This window comes from Triturus cristatus, chromosome 8 (genome assembly GCF_964204655.1).
Source record: "Triturus cristatus chromosome 8, aTriCri1.1, whole genome shotgun sequence".
In the NCBI taxonomy this organism is placed as follows: domain Eukaryota; kingdom Metazoa; phylum Chordata; class Amphibia; order Caudata; family Salamandridae; genus Triturus; species Triturus cristatus.
The window spans coordinates 1,353,109,472-1,353,130,843 of NC_140591.1; positions in this window are offsets into that span (position 1 = coordinate 1,353,109,472).

Consider the following 21,372-nt stretch of genomic DNA (forward strand, 5'->3'; position numbering starts at 1 on the left):
GTTATTTCTGTAGACTTTTTCACTGTACTCACTTTTTCTGCCATCCTCTGTGGTTCCAAAATTGATCCTCCCAAACAACCAGTATTCAATCCTGAATTAGGCTGTACATCTAACTCTTCACCACATGTGTCATGTCTCAACTGTCTCAAATGATTCTCTTCCGTCCTCATTCCTGACCCTGAATTAACTTGTCCATTTCCCACATATGGAACTGTCAAACCATTTTCACCCATTCTTTGTTTATCCAAAAATAGGCATAACCGGACCTATGGTTACAGGCACTGTAACAGCTTCTAGATTCTTTGTCAATTCCCTAATCTTCTCTGTCAACTCGGATGTGGTTCTTGCTAATTCTCTTGTTTTTTCATCCCCGATTGCACTCTCTCTCTCTCGCTCTCTCTCTCTCTCCCTTTCCGCGAAAGAGCTACCACTTTTCAAATCAGGGGTCACAACTTCTGTTTTAATGATCTGCAAAGTATCTCTTATTGGAGTATTAACTGGTGTTCTCACTTCTGGTTCTGGTCTATATGGAGGTGGTCTTTTGTAAATCATGTCATCCAAGACTTCATCCTCATATTCATTAGCCCCATACCTCCTCAATTCTGCATCATATGCCTTTTCCGTACCTTTTCTCCCTTCTGTTTCCTCAACAGTTCTCATCGGATATAGTCCCTCTGACATACTAGCATCTCGCCATCTCCTCATTCAAACATGATGTGTTTCACGATCATATTTCCTCCCGAACATATACCTATAGTTGCCTCAACTCCTCTGCTTTTCTCGCTCATGCACCTCATCTTCCCATTCTACCAATGCCTCGAACTGTGTCGGCCTTGGTCTAGGCTCTAAACACATCATTTTTTCCCTTAAATTTCTTAACACGGCCAGATTAAATGAACCATGTTCCGGGAATGCTAGAACACCATCTTCTTTAGTGTACTTAGCCCAATTGTCTAACCAGATACAGGTATGATACCCATATTTCGCAACCATGAAGGATGCAGGAGTTCTTGTCGGAGGTAGTAATTCACCCTCTCTAGTTATTATGTCTTTATCCTTGTCAAACCACTTTTTAATTTTACTGAACAAGGATTTCTTCTTCTTTTCCTCCGTTTGGTAATACATTTTTACGTTTACCGCAACCCTCTAGTCCTTTCTACAACCGTACGATCTTTTGTCCAATAATAGCAGGACTCACACCAACGCACCAATCCCGGAGCATCTACGTCACCCTGTACTTCTTCCAATCCCTGCACGGCTTACACCAACGCACCAATCACAGCGCTTTCGCTGTTCTAACCCACTGTCCAATCACAGCGCGGTCTTTTCTGACGTCAGTAGTCGCTGCAGTCGCTTCTACTCCTGTCTCCTGTCACTCGTCTACCCCTCCTTTACAAAGCCTTCTCAGTAGACTCTGTTTCAGATTCTACAAATCTATTAGTTACAACATATAAACATCTCCATTGTCTGCTCCGCTAACCACAGAATAGTAAAGTCCTTTCTCACGAGAATCCCGCTTCTCTCTAGAACAGCGCGCTTACCTCTGCTCCACTACGGAATTATTTCTTTCGTTGACACAGTAGCACATCCCTCTACTCTGCCCTTATAACATGCATCCATTAACTGTTTCCTCACGGAATGTTCCTAAGAGTTTCACAATCAACTAAATGCCCATACATTCACGCACTTTCACACTAGAAAATGTAGCGCATTTACACAGAATCCTGCCTTTCCCGAGAACAGTGAACAATCTGTCCTGCTACAGAATTATAACACTCGTTAACCAAGCCGCGCTTACCTCTGCCCAGTCCTTCAAACAAGCTCAGAGAATACCTATTACTTCTCCAGCGGTAAGCTTTAATGGCAAACCTTACGGATCCCTGGGACTTAAGACCAGAGTTTCACAGATATCTTTCGCTACCATACACACTTCTCTTATACCGAAAATATGTCTCTAATAGTAACACCCGACGATGTCACTGAACCGAATCCCAGACAATGCGACGCGCAACTTCAATTGTCACACGCTTTTCCCTGCATTCGTACAGGGCCAACAATCCCGTCTTTCCCGAGAGCAGCACTCACTTCCCTCTGCCCTACTACGGAACCGTCACCGACTCCCTACGTCCCAGAAGCCGTACACACTACATATAACTCAATACAACGACGACTTCAACATTTAGTGTTAGTACATGTATCAACATCAATCAATAAATCAATAAATCCAAGCCTATGTACAAGCAATCTATCAGATCAAGACAATAATCAAAACCTTCATACTGCTACCAGGAAACTGCTGCAGATCAGAGCTTATAAATTCTCCCTACTTCCACGGACAGAGTAATTTCACAGTCATACGCACATACACTCATAATACGCTGGGGCCCATCACACCAACATTCATTCTATTACTCTATCCACACTGGATATACGAGAGAACTCCTAAATCAATCTGCATCTAATCTGAGGTCAATGCAACCTAATTGATTTGTCTCGAGTCATGATTTAAACAGTCTAAACACATTTGAGATCTCAATAAAATGACAAAGAAATAACCACCCGACACTGTAATTCAAACAAAGGTTATTTTATCTAAATTAGTTCAAATGAAAGTCATCCAATAGCAAAATCATTATTCTCATAGTTACCTATTCTAGCTAAATGTCGTATTTAGGTCAGGACAGGTCTCTCAGTAAAGTCTCCCGAGTCGCCGTCCTCTCAATCAGCATCGATCCTCTTGAGCATAAGTTCAGGAAGAAGTGGCCTTAGACCCTCTCTAGTCTAACAATATTTATACCAAAACTTTCACATTAAAAGTTACAAACAAGCTCTAAGCGTCCGTTGAGCAGAGCGAGCAGGAAAGGATGTTGGCTCGCAACATTTAGAAAAATCTCCGCTCTCGAATATCTCAAAAATAAAAACACGGAAAAAGGAAGCACAAACTAAATTCGCAACATCCATGGATGCTCTTCTCCGGAATTATAGTGAAGCCACCGCCAGTTTATCAAAATGTTCATTTGTGACAATTGTTCTCCTCCAAGGATATCTGGCGACCAGCCCAGAGCAGCTGTACTTTCGTAACTTTTAGCTCAGACAGAGGCCGAGGTCATGATTTCAACCATATTCAGCGAGGCCTCTCTTCGTATTTCATCTACTCAAATGCAGGCTGTAGATGTCGGCCATTTCTCAATAGGCCAAAATGGACAATCTTAATTAAAAAGGAACACAAAACAACGGAACTACATCGTATTGATTATACAATGTTAATTCCCACTAATACCCTTATGTGTATGTAATTATCTAGCCATTTGCGACATAAAGAAGCATTAAAGCATATTATTTTAAAGCTCAAACACATAACAAATAGCACTTTAGCCACATTTACTTAATTAATTTGCTCACCAACTTAGTTCACTTATTAATTAAGCCATGCAATTGCATTCCCACGTGTAATTCTTTCATTAGTAAGGTTGATTAATTAGAACACTCGACAAAAATTAATACTTAATAATTAATTCTTAGTAATTTTAATTATGACATATAAAAATATAAACTGAAGTTTGAGTTTAAATAGAAAACCCTGCTCCAGCACCCACACCGTGTTTGGCGGTGCTCCGCGGCTCGGAGATTGCACCAGGTTCACCCCTATGCCTCTATCCTCGCTGTTCAGCTCCCTGTCCGTTGGAGCGATAGAGGAATCATTGGTAGCACCTATGGACCCAAGTAGCATACTTTGAGTAGCTTTCCAGAGAATAATCCACTCTGCTATGGCTTTATACAATTGGAATTTGCATTCTGTGCCTTAGAGCTCGGGAGCTCGCGAGCGGCCCTCTAGCCAACCGCCAAGTTCTCCTCCAAACACGCCCACATTCCTGAAACCAGTCAAGTACTGGTGTGCTTGTTGCCATGTGTGACCAAGAACGATTTGCATATGACTGGTCTCTTTCCAATGTGGATTGGCAGGCAAAAAACAATGGACAGTAATACAGACATAGTGATTACCAGTGGCTATGGTTAGTTCAAACTTTCCATCCATCACTGCCTTGCTTTTTTTTAGAAATTATTCTTCTAGTTAAAGAATTTTGCATGACGTCTTTTAGTAGATTTCTGAATCTGTTCTTCTTTTGCATCTATTTGTAGGCTTAAGATTAACAAATGACCTCATGAGAGCCAGTGGCTTATTTGTTGTTGAGCAGCGCTCCTGCTTTTTGGAACTTGGGAGCTAGTCGATAATGAAAGTTTGAATTTTGTTCAGCTCCTTCACTGTTCATCACTTCCTTGACTTATGATTTTGATGCTGTTTAGATTCTAATTCTTCATTAATCTTAATTTTTGATTTAAAAAAACTATGCAATCAAGTTGAAGATTTCCAGTGAGTTCACGATTTTAGAATATTTAAATTCAGAAATCCAAATCTCACTTATTTCCCACCATCCTTTCTTTGGTGCGGATAAACACTTCTTTCTCTCTTTTAGTAATAATATTGTATTCTTCTAACAGTGCTTATGATTTATAATTTTAGTTCCAACTGAGAACCATGTTTTGTCCTTTCTATCTCTTATTTTGGCCCATTTAAAACAATATGCACCTTAAAGCCATGTTTTACGTTTTATTTTTCAATAGACTTTAGATTGACAAAAGTCTGCCACTGTTTACTACTAGAATTGGCTAATCACTTCTTACCAAGTTTTATTTAAGGCTTTGTGAGCTTCAGTCTTAAACCTAGCACCTACCAACCAAGCGGATGAGGCTGCATTTCTAGGTCTGGCTAAATAGCATTAGCTGTGCAGAGCCTCTTGTCACCGCATAACACACACAAAATATATAACAAATACACATAAACTGCAGAAAGAGGCTTAGAAAGCCCACTTTAGCAATTGACTTTGAAAAGAACCAAGGTTAAGAGCCTGATGGATTATTTCTGAAGGAACAATTTTAAAGAAAGACATTTATTAGGGCAAATCAATAAGTCTGGTGGAGCACCACATGCTAAAACATGATCTTTCCAGTCTTTCATCTGCTAAAGGCATCACTCACCTCCATGTGTCCAGTGATGCTGCGATATCTTCTGTTTAACTAAGGGCCAATGCCGAAAAAGTGCTCATGTTACATTGTTGAGTGTAAGTAATTCTTAAATAATTTGAGGCACAATAAGCTGTGCTCTGCAGATCCTACTGTCACTGGCACTGTGAGCCGAATTGTTAGGGGTAGCACACAACATGTGTAGTTTCCTTCTAATCAGTTATTAAAATATTCAAAAGAACTACTAAGGCATTTAGCTTTACAGCAAAGACAGCATCAATTAAGGAAATCTCATGAATCAGTTGATTCCCATCAATGCTACCTGACAGGAGAAGTTGCTGATCATTGCAATGCTCCTGTAGATCTCCACTTATGATGTATTTTAGGATGGAAATATTATGGAGAAGACCAAATTGTTTATGACTATTTTTCAGCTGTGGTTTATGACGAAATAATGACAACAGAAATATTGGCAGCAAAATAATTGCCCCAAAAATATTGAGGGCACAAATATTGCCTTTGTGTATAAATATCTTCAAAACTAGAAAATACCACAGTATCATCATAATATAGGCAAGCATATCAAATTGCATTTACTATAATTTATATTAATTTTAAAATATATATTAACTTTTAAATTCACATATAATTTAGAAATATATGAATATAATAAGTAAAGCTCCCAGTTTTCCGATTTTACAGATAAATACAGACAGAAAACAATGTTTCCTGTCTGTATTTATTTTTAAAATCGGACAAACGGAGACAATTGTGCTTCTCGATGGTAGCTCTCCATGTTGTCTTTCGTAATTTCCAGGAAGACCAGCTGAGCAGATAGACAGCATGGGAAGTAAAACAATGGTTGAGATTTCCCTAAATACATACAAATGTTAAGATATATTTGTATTATAATGGTGATATTTACCAGTGGGTGTAATGATTCGCTATATGTGGCTGCTTAATTTGCTAATACGGGACTGGCAGCAAAGTATGGTTGCATGTTTTTCAGTTAAATAAATGTGGAACCATGCCATATTATGGCCCCATTTATTCTCAAAACTCAAAGTAAATATGGATAAATACCAATAAGATGGCATTAAAATATATAGGGATAAATCCAGATGGAAATGTTCAAAAAATAAATACTATCAAACTGGGAACCCTAATCATAAGAGATGTTAAAACTTTATTAAAAATAATCATTATTTAAACATAAATATTACATACAAATATTAATGATTGTTAACGCTATATAAAATAAACCTAATAAACAATTAACAGTAGAGACAATTTCACCCAGCGAAAGCAGTATATGCTAAAGAAAGGGAAATCTTTAATTAACGTCTTCGGTGCCCTGCAAAGAAGCTGGACAGGTCCATTTTTCCAGCAAATACTTACAATAATTTCTATCAAACTACTTCCAATGAGGTGTACGGCAGTTTGTCCGAGAGAAGCTAGGATGCAGCCCTTCTGGACAGGCTGAGGGCCAGTGCCTTTAGGAAGGCTTGCTCTCTCTTCCAAAGTTCAGACATGGCTGAAATATGGTTGCTGTTTGTGCTTACAAAGCAAGTCCTTGGCAAAATGGCTGCTTTGATAAAATGCTGGTACAAAATTCTGAAGGGTCACAAAAATCTATTTAACACATCACTATGGTCCACCCTGGAAAATGATCCACAATCAGCTTACAACAAGTATCAGTTCAGTTCTAAAAAACTGCTGCACTTAACAGACCTTTGGGACAAGAACTTACCTTTTACAACCTTCAAGTGTGTGGTGAACAAGGTGGAATAGGAGCCGTAATACTTGGATGACACAAACAGCTTTAGATCTCAAACATTATGATAGTTTTAGAACTTGTCTGTACTTGAAAACTGCCTTTCCTGCTTACATCAAGCGTAAATTGATGGCCATATGTTTTGGCCAACTACCAGCACTAGCCAGTTAACCACTCTGGAAACATAGCAGTCCAACATTTTGCAGGTTTGACAATTGCAAAAAGGAGGGCTTCTTACCGCTAGTCTACAGTTGTCCCCATCACTATAAGCTTCGGGCCAGTCTACTAACATCAACATCAAAGGAGTTTGAGTGTGCAGAAATAATATTAGTGAGTCTCCACCCAGCAGACCCTCAGTTGAACTGCAGATTGGTGAAATTTGTGATGGCAGCCTCCCTCTTGTCCAGGTAAACTAACATTAACACTTCAAGTGCTGGACATGAAGTGAGGTCAGTCAGTCTTGATGGTCCTTCAGTGGTGAAAGGCTTGCCTGCCCATGGGTTCAAGCAATGTGTCTTTTATTAGAGTGGGTAGAACTCGCAGAGTTTTGCCCCATATAATTTCTCAGTGTTATGTAAAGATTCTGTGAGATTCTGCGGAGGTCCACCCGTACTTAATTAGCATATTACACTTGCAGCATCGTTTGTTTATATGGTATGTTCAAAAACATCACAAGGCACAGACCTGATAAGTATGGCGTACAAAAGCTACTCAGCAACTGTGCGCATGGCAGGCTAGGGTTTTGAAGAGCTTCTGAGCAGACGTGTAGGGGCTAATGCTTGCTGAGACCATGCGTCTTATACTATTTTGCTCATGCCACGTTATACATCTGTGGCATCTTATGTTGAAGGTAGGGATCACTGCACTACTTCAAACCCCTCCTTGCCAGGACCTACCTACTGATGCTGCCGCTCTGTTGTCTGGTGGAGGTTTGGCAGTCGGTAAATACAAGTGGGTTGTTCCACCTGCAGCTCACCGCAGTGCGGCTTCACCTGGTACATAGCGGCTTCCCAGCACCTGTGTCTCCTGCAGGTGCCGCCAGTTCGCCTGCCCCCTCCGGAATGGCCGCATCGCTGGCCCCGACGGCACTGGTGGATGGTAGTGTGCCTAGAAAAAAGCATCACAAATTTTTTAGATGCCTGTAAACCTCCCCCTATTTTAAGCGTTCACTTGGAACATTGAAAAAAAAGTTAATGCGATGCAACATACATCAGCACTAGACAGTAAGTACAGTCAGTAGACAGACACTAGTAGGATATGGTTCCACTTCCTAGGGTCATCTAGTCCTACTCTACTCTTTTGAAAGTTAGCCTGAGCCATGAGTAACCCTTTTAGATTCATCATGTCGACTACTACTCTTTTGGTGCATATTATACCTGCCAGCTTATTGACATGTGCAGTAGATGCCTTTAAGGCCGCTTGACTGTTGCGTACAAGTGAAGAGGTCGAAAAAAAAACAACTTATTGACTTTGTTTAGTTTATATTTCTTAGCCATCACACATACATGTTACACTTTTTGGCATGACTGCAAAATGCTAGCATTCACCAGTATACTATCTAACGGCTAACTCGCAGCGTTTTTCTCATATATCATAGGCGGAGGATTTCCTTCTACAAACCAGAGATTTACAGAGCATATTGGATGCAAGATGATGTAACCAGTATTTCTACGTTCTACGGTGAGGGGTCTTCCAGAATTCAAAAGATCTTGGCTCTTGTTCTTGTTGTCAATCATGCACTTGTAAATGTTTACTGTTTTAATGTTAGGCTTTTTGCTGGCTTATTGACTATGGCTGTCGTAAATTAAATTTCATATTAACGATGTACAGAGTTTGATACTTGTTTCAAATAAACCTTTTGAACTTACACATAGACTCTGTGGTATTTGGTGTGGTGGAGTGGACTTACACAAGTGTGTGAGCAAAATGGTGTTTGTTATTATGTTCTGGGTTGTCTCTGTCTCAGTCATCATCAACATTGTGTATCGTCTTCGTGGGGGGGGTCGGGAGTGGGACCCTAATATGAGACACTATAGCTAGTTGGTTAGGGGATCCTGGGTTCTTCGGACTGAGGTGTGATCAGTAAGATCCAACCTCCCATCAGCAACATCCTATTTTGTTGTGCATAGTTCTGTATGTGGCTCTGCAGAATCCTAGACAATAGTAGTATCATGTACTATCCGATCAAAAATACTAGTCAAATATCTGGTTGGGCATTTTGTTTGTGGTAATTGTCAAAGCCTCAACATTGAGAAGACTTGAAGAGGACAACCCAAAGGACAGGACCCAGTGGCTAGAGCTATTGGTCAATCAGAGTTTTATTGTTGCAAAGAAAACCTTCTATTAAAGAGTGGGCAACTGTGCAAGCTTCGCTACACACAGAGTAATAATAGTAATAGTAGTAGTAGTATTAGTAGTACAGAGAGTCATAGCAGAGGGAGTTAGAAGCAACTTCGAGGCAGGGATAAACAGAATTAGTAAACAGATAGTCAAGGTCAAAGAAGTAAGCTTTTGTAAAAAAGAGATTCAGAAAGTGGAACCATAATTTAGAGTTTGGGAAAAAAAGATGCAGTAACATAACATTTAGGGAAATATAAATGTCAATCTAACCAATGGAGGACTTACTGGGGCCAGCTGCAGGAGCCTCAGTAGAGGAGAGGTCCTGGGGTTCCCCCGCCGACTCCGACCCCGTCTTCTTGCCCCTGGGTGGTGCTGATGATCATGTAAAATATAATAAAGAAAGAGACCAACATTAAGGAGTGCTGTGAGAAAAATAATAAATCATTTGGAAAAACAATAAGTCAAAGAACATTTTAGGAAACAACAAGTGCAATAAAATTGACCTATCTAATCAGATGGATCGACTACTGGCTGCTTCCTAGTGCATTTACGGATCGTCTACTTATTTATGAACACTCCAGTGTTCCATGATCATTCTGATTCCAAATACTAACAAAGCCTAGTAAGTACCACCTGACCTACACCACCTATTCCAGACGGGCCAATTGTTCACTAAGTCTGCACTTCAATTTTTTTCAGCCATCAAATGCATAGATGAGATGGAGGACACATGCATAGTTGCATACATTAGTGCATACATACAACAAATTGTGGGTTGGTTGCATAATTCTGATCTAGTTCTGCTACTGACTGACCATGCTAAGCCTACCACTCACTAAACAAAGTACAAAAGGTTCGACGGAGGACTGGGGTAAGCAGCACTCAGTGACAGAGGATGCGTCACGCAGACCGCATAAAACAATTAGTAACTACTACTAACAAACTAAACCTAGTATCCAATATCCATCCACCACTATTTCACAGTAGGACAATGGAAGGACTAGAGTCTCTCTAGCAAATCGCATTAACTAACTTCAGTTCTGTAAAGTAAACTCTTACATAATCAGCATCAGCACAAGCTAGCGCAAACTAAGCTGCAAACAAGTAAGAGTACCACCGTGCACCTGGGTCCTTAAATCAAAGAACATTTTGCTTTTTGGAACGTAATTTACCAGCAACGCTTGGCACGCAGCAGTAATCTTGTTGTTCATCTAATTTAATATACACAATCAGTTACTCACCAAGCCCGACGACCTCGACACCTAGCAGGTCCAACAGGTCCTGCTCCCGGTCCAGGATGTCGGACCACCGGTGGGCTAGCTGGTTGTGGGTGCGCTGGATCCCAGTGCACCAGAACACGGCCCGGTGCACCTTCGCCCACCGACGGTGCCGCTCCTGGGTAGCGTACCCGGAGCCGGGCCTGCCGCCTGCTGCCAAGGTCAAGGGGAGGAGGCGCTGGATGAAGAAAACAAGAGCCGCCACCTCCTCCTCCCCAAACAGTTGCCGGGCCTGCACCCCTGCAGGACGCATTCTGCCGCAAGGCAGGCGGCGCTTCTCTGCGCCTGCAGGTCCCTTGCCCCTGGGACTTGGTGTGCCCTTGGCCATGGTTCTGGGGTGGGTGGGAGGCGGAAAAGAAAAGTCCGAAGGGGAAAAAAAGTTAGGGGGAAGAAGATAGAAAGAACTTTATAAAAGTAACAAAAACACAGTAAAAGTAGAAATAAAATGCAAAATATAAACTGAGGCAAACAGAGAGATAGATAATAACTAAAAAAAGTCAGGAAAAAGGCTTTAAAGACAAAGGATTGCTAAGATAAAGGGAGGATACAAAAGTAGGCCCAGAAACATGGCATAGAGTGAAAAACAAGATGGCCGCGCACATTCGCGACCGCGTGGGTAAGTTTGCGCGATATTTCTCGCGAACATGTACTATTTATCGCGAACAAGTAAAATGCGCTCCTGAACACGTCAATGCACATCGCGAACACGCTATCCGCGACCCGGAACAGGAAATAAGGCATCGCGAGCGGGCGGGACTATAGAAAAACAAGATGGCCGCGCCCATTGGCGACCGCATGGGTAAGATCGCGAGATATATCCTCCGAGCATGCAAACAGCTCCCCGAACATGCTTACCACGCTCGCGAACAAGAAAAAGCCATCGAGAACAGGTTGCCACAAGCAACTACGCAAGCTCGCGAAGCTTCGCGAAGGTCGCTTAGTGCAATGACATCTTCGCGAAGCTTCGCGAAGCGCGACTACGCGAACTACGCCGAGGGTTATTCATCATGGACCCATGGCTCACAATTAACATGCAACTCACCAACATCTGTACCTCATGCTGCAACACCCTCCACATGCTGCTAATGACCCCCAGATAGATCCACTCCAAGGCAAGACAGACCGTCTCCCTGGTCCAGGACACCAGCCGGCTTAAATACAGCTCCGGCCTCTACGGAGGACAACAGCAAACATGCAGGAGAACTTATCCACATCCAGGGTGCATCCGCACACCTCATCTGCAACATCCCCCACCCCAGCCACATCACCGTCCACCTGAGAGGATCACCTTCAGACTCCTCAACCACACTCAGGATGCAGTCCACAACCCCAGACCCAAACCGACCTTGGACGTGTGTCATCCAACTTCCCGTTGGCCCAACTCCATGCAGCCCACCTTGCCCTGGCCATCATTCATCACATCCACATAAAATCTGCATGCAGGAGATAGTTCTCCCACATCGCAAAACAGACCTGGTACTCCCTCCCCGGGCACATCATCATGACCCATGACCTCTACACCTTCATGTAACTCTTCCAAATTGGTCTGTCAGAGCAATAGAGCAAGCCCCCCCTCAGCAGCTTGAGGCCTTCACGGGTGAGTGTTGGGCTCCATGACTATTTTGTGATACATTGTGAGCCATGTGTGTTCTCGACCGGACTCAGATCCAAGTGTATGGATGGCTGGAGTTAGTTCCACACTCAGGCATACTTTGACATATCCCCACACGTATGTTGTGGACTCATGCTAAATGACTGCAACATGAAATTTCAATTATTATTTTTTTAATTTCTAGCTCTGGGGCGTGATTTGTGCACAGAAAAAGGGGAAATGCAGGGACCATTGGCCGCCCCGCTCCCGCCACCCAGCTGACCCTCCCTCCCGGCTACCTTCTTAAGGAGATCCTGTGGTCCACCTCGGGAGCGACCGCTGAGCCTTGCCCAGGCCTGGTCGCGCCCATGCTCCTCCTGCTGCCTGCCTGAAGTTCCTACTTCCTGTGCTTCCTGTGCTTCACCTAGGGCGACCCAGCCGCCGCTGAGCCGCCCGCCCGCACCCGACTTTCCCGCTGCTGCCTCCCTGCGGCCCGCCCCCCACCAGGCCATTGGCCGCCCCGCTCCCGCCACCCAGCTGACCCTCCCTCCCGGCTACCTTCTTATGTCACCCCCACGCACGTGCAGCGTTCACGCGCAGCGGTGCGCCGATTGTGCGCCGAAGGCGCGCCAAAGGCAAGCCCGTCTGCGCCCGTCTGCACCTGGACCGCGCCCAGCACCAGAACCCCTGGCCCTCCGCTGACTACATCCTCCTAGGGGACCTCAACTTCCACCTGGAGAACAACAAGGACAGCAACACCACCACCCTGCTGGACAACCTTGCCAACCTCGGACTCAAGCAGCTGGTGAACACCCCCACCCACTACGCCGGACACACGCTTGACCCCGTCTTCTCCTCCAGCAAGAACATCGCCTTCAGCCACTCCACCGGACTCCACTGGACAGACCACTGCTACGTCCACTTTAGCTTCAGAAGGATCAGGACTCACCATTACCCGCAGCCGGTTCCCCGCAGGAGCTGGAACAAGATCACCTCTGACCAGCTCTCCACATCCCTGAACCAGAATCCTCCCACCAGCTCAACGGATCCCAATCAAGCAGCCAACAACCTCACAGAGTGGATCACCAACTGCGCTGATGACCTCGCACCCCTGAAAAACCATCCCAGCAGGCCCGGCAGCAAGAAGGCTTCCTGGTTCAACGACGATCTAAAGAACTCCAAGAAGAACTGCCGCACCCTCGAGAAAGCCTGGTGCAAAGACCCGACTACAGACAACATGACTGCCCTCAAGCACGCCACCCGCAAACACCACCAGCTGATCCACACCACCAAGAAGACAGCATTCAAGGAACGACTAGACAACAACTCACACAACAGCAAGGAACTCTTCAGCATCGTCAAAGAGCTCTCCAACCCCAGCGCCGAAACCAACGCCATCACCCCCTCGCAAGAACTCTGCGACTCACTCGCCTCGTTCTTCCACAGTAAGATCGCCGACATACACAACAGCTTCGGCAGACAGCCCACGCACCCTACCACCGAACCGACGCACCCCACCACCACCTTCCGCGCCTGGAACCCGGTCAGGACCGAAGACACCATCCACACAATGAACACCATCCACGCCGGATCACCAACCGACCCATGCCCCCACCACGACTTCAACAAGGCCGCCTCCGTCATCGCAACCCAACTCCGAGACATCATCAACTGCTCCTTCAACACCGCCACCTTCCCGGAGAGCTGGAAGCATGCAGAACTCAGCGCCCTCCTGAAGAAACCTTCAGCAGACCCCACCGACCTCAAGAACTACCGCCCCATCTCGCTCCTCCCTTTTCCTGCCAAAGTCATCGAGAAGACCGTCAACCGACAGCTTGCCGCCTTCCTCAAGACGAACGGATCCCTTGACCCCTCGCAGTCCGGCTTCCGTGCCAATCACAGCACCGAGACCGCCCTCATCGCAGCCACTGACGACATCCGAGCCCTGCTCGACAACGGGGAAACAGCGGCCCTCATCCTCCTGGATCTCTCTGCAGCGTTCTACACTGTCTGCCACCGCACCCTAATACATCGCCTCAGCAACGTCGGAATCCAAGAGAAGGCTCTGGAGTGGATCCTCTCGTTCCTCACCGGAAGAACCCAGAGAGTTCGCCTCCCCCCGTTCAGATCCGAGGCCACCGAAGTCATCTGCGGCATACCACAAGGATCTTCACTCAGCCCCACCCTCTTCAACATCTACATGAGCCCCCTCGTGGCCATCGCACGCCAACACAACCTCAACATCATCTCTTACGCCGACGACACTCAGCTGATCCTCTCCCTCACCAATGACCCAGCCACTGCCAGAACTAACCTACACGAAGGGATGAAAGACGTAGCTGAGTGGATGCAGAACAGCCGTCTGAAACTGAACTCAGACAAGACGGAAGTCCTCATCCTGGGACCATTTTCCTCCACCTGGGACGACTCCTGGTGGCCCCCTGCCCTGGGCAGCGCACCCAAACCATCAAACCACGCACGCAAACCTGGGCTTCATCCTGGACTCCTCCCTCTCGATGACCAGACAAGTCAACGCCGTCTCATCCTCATGCTTCAACATCCTACGCATGCTCCGTAAGATCTTCCGATGGATCCCCACCGAAACCAGGAAGACGGTCATCCAGGCACTCGTCACCAGCCGACTGGACTACGGAAACACCCTCTACACCGGAACCACAGCCAAGCTACAGAAGAGACTCCAACGCATCAAGAATGCCTCCGCATGACTCATCTTGGACATCCCCCGTCACAGCCACATCTCCGGACACCTGAGAGACCTGCACTGGCTCCCCGTCAACAAGAGAATCACGTTCCGACTCCTCACCCACGCACACAAGGCTCTCCACGACCTGGCCCCAGGTACCTCAGCAACCGCCTGACCTTCTACACTCCCACCCGCCAGCTTCGATCGACCAGCCACGCCCTCGCCGCCGTTCCACGCATCTGAAGAACCACCATGGGAGGAAGATCCTTCTCCTACCTGGCAGCCAAGTCATGGAACTCCCTCCCCATCCACCTCCGCCAGACCCAAGACCACCTCTCCTTCAGGAAGCAACTCAAGACCTGGTTGTTCGAGCAGTAGCAGACTCCCCCCTCCCCCCAAGCGCCTTGGGACCCTCCGGGTGAGTAGCGCGCTATGTAAATGTCTTGATTGATTGATTGATTGATTGACAATAGAATCCAAAGTTCACAGGGGGAGATGGGGTCCTTGGCATTTGAAGTCAACAGAGTCCAGCCCACAGTGTTTGGCATCATTGGTCAGACTGTGACCAGCAAGTCCATGTGGCAGATGATGTCAATCAATGAGGTGATGCTGTCACACATGAAGGCCAGGTACCAGGCCAGGTGACCTGGGAGATGTGGATGGCCCTCTGCCTCTCACGGTCTTTTCCGTGGACGACCAACCTTCCTGGGGGGACCCTCAGATGCAGGCCTTGACGATGCTTGGGACGCTCCGTCGGACAAATCCTCCTCCTCCTCCCTCCCTGTGGCTGGTGCTGGTCTGCACCTGGTGGCACAGGGAGGGTGAATGTCTTATGTCCCTTTGCACCGCCAGGAGCTCAGCCAGTCTTGCCTCCATCCGTCCTTGGTGTTGTTGTTGACTGGCGTGTTGCTTGGCCTGCTGGTTTTTGATCTCTGTGAGGGTCACCACTACCTGGCTGATCTCCCTGGTGTCACGCCGGTATGCCTCCATGATGTTGCGGATGTGTGACATACCGGTCCCTTCAGCTGGCTGGTCAGGTTCTCGCCTCCGCCTGCCTCCACTCCCACCACCCCTGCCCACACGAGCCTGGCCTGCCATTGTGGGCACATCGGGTCGAAGGGACCCCTGAGGGATGGCAGTGGTGGTGTTGTCTGCCTCCTCCTGGGTGCACGCCGCACCTTGTCCCTCCTGGTCAGACTGGCTCTGTTCACTGCGGGCAGGGCTCCTGGGTGTCTCCTGTGATGTGGCAGGAATGGGGGTGGTGGTTGGTACAGATGTTCCTGAACCAGGTTCTGCAGGGGCTTGGACACCAGAGTGTCCAGGTCGGTCGGGGTCATCCGCCGAGTGTTGAGAGGCGTCGCTGCTGGTGGGATCCGGTTCCTCCCGAGCCTGTGACTGTGATTCTTCACCCCCATTGTTGGGGGGATGTTCATCATGTTGCCCTGTGTGTGAGAGACAGACAATGTTAATGCTGTTTCATGCAACATGCATGTTTCATTCACGTTCAAGTTGGCACTGTTCCTCCAGGTAGTTGTATGTGCCTAGCATTCTCCTCAATGTTCACTTGTGGATGGGTATGTTGCGGGGGACAAATTGATATGTTCTCCTGAGTCTTTGACATGTCCATTTGTGGCTTGGGTGCTTCTTCGGCTATGTATTGGTCTTGTTGTGTTACATGTCCATTGTGGCAGTGGGTAAATCCATTGCCTATCCAGGTGGTGTCTGCTAGTGTAAGGGGTGTGTGTGACAGGGCCTGCTAGTGGGTATAGTGTGATTTGGCACTGGGTCTCCCAGTTGATGGAGCTGTTCCCCATGGAGCATGCTGCCATGACAGTGAGTGTGAGTTCCTGTCCTAGATATCTGACCTTGTTGTGTTGCTGTTTGTGTTTGCACTGGTCACAGGAGGGCCTTGTGCTGCCTACACCAGGGCCAAGTGTGAGCTATCTTGTCAGTACTTTCCCAATCCCTGGGCATTGTGCATGGTGCATGGGTATGTAGCTGGGCCATATGGGATGAGGGCAATTGTGTCTGATTTGGAATTCAAACATGCGTTTTGGGACACCCACCCTCCCAGCATACCGGACATCCATTCTTGGGTTGGTGCTTCGTGTAGCATGGGACATAGCATGGCCTTGCTTTCTCAATGGGGCATACACATGTTATTGGCATTCGCGTGGTTTGTGACTGTGGCTCTGGCGGGTGAGGGCTTGGGGTAGTTGCGTGCATTTGATATAGTTGGGGTGTGAATGCCATTACCCCCATGTTACGTAAGTTGTTTGTGTACTCACCAGGCTCTGTAAGTCCTTGGAGTCCATGTTCTCCCACCGGCGGAAGCATGGCCATCACCTTCTCCTCTCCTCCCAGGGATGGTAATGTACTGGTCTGCGGGGCGCACCACCTCCAGTGATGTTGGACTGGGTGTGCTCTTCCTTCATTTTTCTCTTGACGGCCCTCCGCAGATCATACCACCTGGCTTGGCATTCGGTCCTGGTCCTTCTGATGGGTGCAACAGCATTCACCATATCGACGATCCTCTACCACAGGCGTGATTTTTCTGATATGCTGTTCTGTCTGACCAATGTTCCAAACAGCTGTGGCTCGCGGCTGATGACTTCATTGACAAGGATCTCCAGCTCCTCCCTTGTGAACTTTGGATTCTTGTTGGTGGGCATGGTGTGGGATGAGGGTGTGGATGGTTGTGGGTGTGTGGGTCTGAGTGTGATGCTGTGTGTCTGAATGTGGAGAGGGGGTATGTGTGAAGGAGGTTGTTTCTGAAGGTGTATATGTTAAGGTGGATGGGTGCAGTTGTTTGTGTGTGCTCTGTAGCTGCAGTGTGTCTGTTGCAAAGGCTCATGGTTTGTGTGTGTGGGCCCTTTTTATTGGTCCATTTGTGGGTGGGGCTCAGTTTGAATTTTTGGTGGGTGTGTTATATGGGGTGGTTGTGAGTTTGGCCCTCTGTTTGCCTGTTTAGATGTGTCCAGGTCAGTCCTTTCCATTTTTTGTGCAGTGTAGACGTGTTTTGTGGTGTTGTGCGAGTCGAATAGGCCCTCCTTGTGCTGTTTTACAGTGTCCGTGGTTCAGTACGGTACAGGGGTACAAGTCGTACAGCCACACACCCCCATGCGTAGTGGATGTACGGTGCGTACACGGACATTGCTATGTACGGTGCATACACTCCATTGCTTATGTACGGTGCGGGTGCGTACACCGCCATTGCGTATGTACGGTGCGTACCTGCAACATCGCGCCTGTACGGTGTGTACCCGCAACATCGCGTCTGTACGGTGCGTACCCTGAACATCCGCCATACATACGCGATGTTGGGGGTACACACCGTACATTTGCAATGGGGGTACGGTGCGTACATACGCGCTGGGGGTTCGCACCATACATACGCGCTGGGGGTACGCACCGTACATACGTGCTGGGGGTATGCACCGTACATTCGCGCTGGGGGTACGCACCGTACATACGCGCGGGGGGTACACACCGTACATACGCGCTGGGGGTACGCACCGTACATTCGTGCTGGGGGTACGGTGCGTACCTACGTGCTGGGGGTACGGTGCGTACCTAAGTGCTGGGGGTACGCACCATACATTCGCTCTGGGGGTACGGTGCGTACAAACTTTGCTTCATAGCGGGCAAAGTCATTCCCCGTGTACGGGACGTTTTCCATATGAATCGTAAATTGTAAAGCCGATCCGGATCGTACTAGTACGGTCGGACTCCATTTCTACAATTTGTACGGAGAAGTGTCCGGGTCCGTCTCGTACAACTTTTCCAGCTACGATTCGTATGGATCGGGCAGATCCGTATGTACTTTTTCCCGTACTGATCCGTACTTCACGGGTCGGACGTGACTTGTACGATTCGTACGGAAAAAAATACGGATACGAGTCGTACGGGAAAAAATAATACAATATCGGAATCGGCCCCCTGATGTATAAATGTTCCCCCAAAATTAAACTAAGAGACTTTAATGAGAGTATATAAGCACTCTTGTGCATTTTTAATGGATCAAAATCCCAAAAAGGTAAAAATGTATAATACAAATACAAATCATCACAAATATTTAGACATTTTAAATATCAACAAAACTAGGCTTGGGCGGTAAATTCCGTTCCGATTGCGGAATTTGAGGAATTTGGGCAATTTCGCGTTCCGCGGAGAATGCGGATGCGGAATTGGCCAAAATTCAGCATTCCGCGGCTTCGCAGAATTTTTTGCTTGTTCGCGTTCTCAATATGTGCGTTCACGAGATATTTCCCCCCGAGCATGCAAACAGCGTTTGCGAACAGGAAAAAAGCATTGCAAACAAGCAATTCCGCGTGTTTGCGGAATTTCTGCATGCTCGCGGTGATTTTTTACCGTTCGCGGAGCTTTGCATAGCGCGACTACGCAAATCCCACCCACCCCTAAACAAAACCAAGATATATACAAAAATTATTAAAAAATCATTAAAAAGCCTAAATTCTACTATAAGCATCAATTACAAAATAAGCCCTCTCACTGGACAGGAAACTACCAGACAGGATAATTTGTCTTGCAACTGTTAATTTGAGGCTTTGGTGCCGATCACGATCCGGCAAAAACCGGGTACGAACCGTCGGACGGAGCATAATCTCCGCCCGACGCGTACCCGGTCGTCAAATTTTACAAACAAGGAATTACGATTCGCACGGGTACACCATTACCGTACGATTCGTAAAAAAGCTCGACCGAACAAAAAACACCTACCAATGCGATCCGGGAAAGCGCCGACCTGACGTCGGGACACACGCAGCCAGCCATTCACGACCCAGGAATCACGATTCGCACCGACGTCACCCCGCACGGTGAATATTTTGCGGCAGCCAAAAACTGCCGGGAAATCAGGACGACGCGAACAAGGACCACCAGTACGCGACGGACAGACGACACCGCGAACAAGGAGGACCAGTACGCGACGGACAGACATGGACCCGAACCTACGAGTCATCCCTGCCCTCATAGCAGTACACCTCCTCTACAGGTTACGACGCAGACGCCGCAGAAGGTCAGAATAACTAAGGGAGGGGGGAAAGTGGGGTGGGGTGGGGGTGGCACGACCAGGGCAGGCCACAAAACAACCACATGAGTCACACACCACACATGGCCTGGACATACCTGACTCCCATGCCCTGGTCACCACGAGGGGGTGGGGGCGTGTCCTGATAAGCCAGCGACCGCCACAACGGAAGTCCGTCACCACGCGAACCGGCAACACAACCAGACAGGTACGTCCCGTACCCACGCCTGAAGAGCGTGGGTACGAGTCGGACCACGCCCACACACGTCACCCCAACAATGGCGGGACGGATCGCACCCACGTGGCAAAGGCCTGGGTACGGGCCGCACAAACATCACATAGCGTGGGGACGGATATGTATGGACCCTACCCCCACCACGTATGCAAGGAACGTACCCCCCACCCCAACAGTGCAAGTACGACCCGTACCCCCACCCGCGTATGCATGCAGCGTACCCCCCATGCCAACAGTGTAAGAACGACCCGTACCCCCACCCGCGGACGTACGGAGCGTACCCCCCATGCCAACAGTGCAAGTACGACCCGTACCCCCACCCGCAAATGCAAGGAGCGTACCCCCCTGCCCAACAGTGCAAGTACGACCCGTACCCCCACCCGCGTATGCAAGGAGCGTACCCCCCATGCCAACAGTGTAAGAACGACCCGTACCCCCACCCACGAATGCAAGGAGCGTACCCCCCATGCCAACAGTGCAAGTAAGACCCGTACCCCCACCCGCGTATGCATGGAGCGTACCCCCCATGCCAACAGTGTAAGTACGACTCGAACCCCCACCCACGAATGCAAGGAGCGTACCCCCCACCCCAACAGTGTAAGTACGACCCGTACCCCCACCCGCGAATGCAAGGAGCGTACCCCCCATGCCAACAGTGTAAGTACGACCCGTACCCCCACCCGCGTATGCATGGAGCGTACCCCCCATGCCAACAGTGTAAGTACGACCCGTACCCCCACCCGCGTATGCATGGAGCGTACCCCCCATGCCAACAGTGTAAGTACGACTCGAACCCCCACCCACGAATGCAAGGAGTGTACCCCCCACCCCAACAGTGTAAGTACGACCCGTACCCCCACCCGCGAATGCAAGGAGCGTACCCCCCATGCCAACAGTGTAAGTACGACCCGTACCCCCACCCGCAAATGCAAGGAGCGTACCCCCCATGCCAACAGTGTAAGTACGACCCGTAACCCCACCCGCAAATGCAAGGAGTGTACCCCCCAGCCCAACAGTGCAAGTACGACCCGTACCCCCACCCGCGTATGCAAGGAGCGTACCCCCCATGCCAACAGTGTAAGAACGACCCGTACCCCCACCCGCGGACGTACGGAGCGTACCCCCCATGCCAACAGTGTAAGAACGACCCGTACCCCCACCCGCGGACGTACGGAGCGTAACCCCAGCCCAACAGTGTAAGTACGACCCGTACCCCCACCCGCGAATGCAAGGAGCGTACCCCCCTGCCCAACAGTGTAAGTACGACCCGTACCCACACCCGCGGACGTACGGAGCGTACCCCCACCACACCAGTGTCAGTAGACTCGTACCCTCACCTCGAATGCATTGTGCGTACCCCCACCGTGTATGTGCCAAGC